This window comes from Ornithorhynchus anatinus, chromosome X1, assembly GCF_004115215.2.
Source record: "Ornithorhynchus anatinus isolate Pmale09 chromosome X1, mOrnAna1.pri.v4, whole genome shotgun sequence".
NCBI classification, from domain to species: Eukaryota; Metazoa; Chordata; class Mammalia; order Monotremata; family Ornithorhynchidae; genus Ornithorhynchus; species Ornithorhynchus anatinus.
The window spans coordinates 121130469-121132031 of NC_041749.1; the positions used below are offsets into that span (position 1 = coordinate 121130469).

Below are 1563 nucleotides of genomic sequence, written 5' to 3' on the forward strand. Positions count from 1 at the left end.
TGTGTTAAGTTAACTATGTGCCGAGCACTGTTCTAAGCGCTGGGGTAGACACAGGGGAATCAGGTTGTCCCACGTGGGGCTCACAGTCTTCATCCCCATTTTACAGATGAGGAAACTGAGGCCCAGATAAGTTAAGTGACTTGCCCACAGTCACAGCTGACAAGTGGCAGAGCTGGGATTCGAACTCATGAGCCCTGACTCCAAAGCCCGTGCTCTTTCCACTGAGCCACGCTGCAGTCTAGAGGGGAGCTTAAGGTCTAGAGAAGGAGTTCCTATTTTGGAGAGTCTGTGGCTTCTAGGTTGCAGTTTCTCCAAGGGCAAGGTTCATGTCAACAAATTCTATAATTCTATTTTTTATATTGATTCCTGTTTACTTGTTTTGATATCTGTCTTTCCCCCCTCCCGCCCCAGACTGTAATCCTGGTGTGTGCAGGGATTGTCTCTATTGCTGAATTACTTCCAAGGGCTTAGAGAAGCAGCGTGGCTCAGTGGAAAGAGCCCAGGCTTGGGAGTCAGAGGTCATGGGTTCTAATCCCAGCCCCGCCGCTTGTCAGCTGTATGACTTTGGGCAAGTCACTTAACTTCTCTGTGCCTCAGTTCCCTCATCTGTAAAATGGGGATTAAGACTGTGAGTCCCATACGGAACAAGCTGACCACCTTGATTCCACCCCAGCACTTAGAACAGTACTTTGCACATAGTAAGTGCTTAACAAATGCCATTATTATTATTACTAGAACAGTGCTCTGCACACAGTAAATATGATTGAATGAATGAAAAATTCTTCTCTACTTTCTCAAGTGCTTAGTGCAGTGTTCTAATAATAATAATGATTGTGGTATTTGTTAAGTGCTCACTGTGTGCCAAGCCCTTTATTAAGCACTTGTCTTGTCTTATGCTGTTGAGTTGTTTCTGACCGATCTCACCCAGAATGCCCTACCTCCATCTGCAATCATTCTGGTAGTGTATCCAGGGAGTTTTCTTGGTAAAAATACAGAGTTACTTTACCACTGCCTTCTTCCAAGCAGTAAACTGGAGTCTCCACCTTCAACTCTCTCCCATGATGCTGCTGCTCAGCACAGGTGAGTTTTGACTTGTAGCAGATGTCCTTCCACTCACTAGCCACTGCCCAAGCTAGGAATGGAATGGATATGCCTCTGCTTGACTCTCCCTCCCATAGTAAAGACTGGTAGGGTATTGGAAACTCTCCAGGTGCAATCCTGAGAGGGATTACTAAGGGAGCAGAGGTATTGAACCCCCACTTTGCAGATGAGAGAACTGAGGCATGGAGAAGTTCAGTGATTTGCTCAAGGTCCCACAACATTCAAGTGACAGAGCGGGGATTAGAACCCAGGTTCCCTGCCTCCTGGGCCCATGTTCTTTCCACTAGGCCAAGCTACTTCCCTGCTTCCATGCTGCTTTTGCACATAGTAGGCTGGTAAGCTCTTTGAGGGTAGGGTTCATGTCTACTACTACCACGTGTACTCTTCCAAGCATTAGTACAGTGCTCTGCCCACAGTAAGTGCTCAATAAATACAACTGATTGAGCACTAACTGTCACCTCA

The 1563-nt window shown here is 46.6% G+C and overlaps 1 non-coding gene across 1 annotated transcript; it reads right to left on the reverse strand.

The window, feature by feature from the left end:
• Window positions 1-1090: 1090 nt before the first annotated feature.
• Window positions 1091-1228, reverse strand: LOC114806932. The gene has a single exon (XR_003754986.1). It is a non-coding gene; the product is annotated as a small nucleolar RNA SNORA7 (small nucleolar RNA).
• Between the last annotated feature and the right edge of the window lie 335 nt (window positions 1229-1563).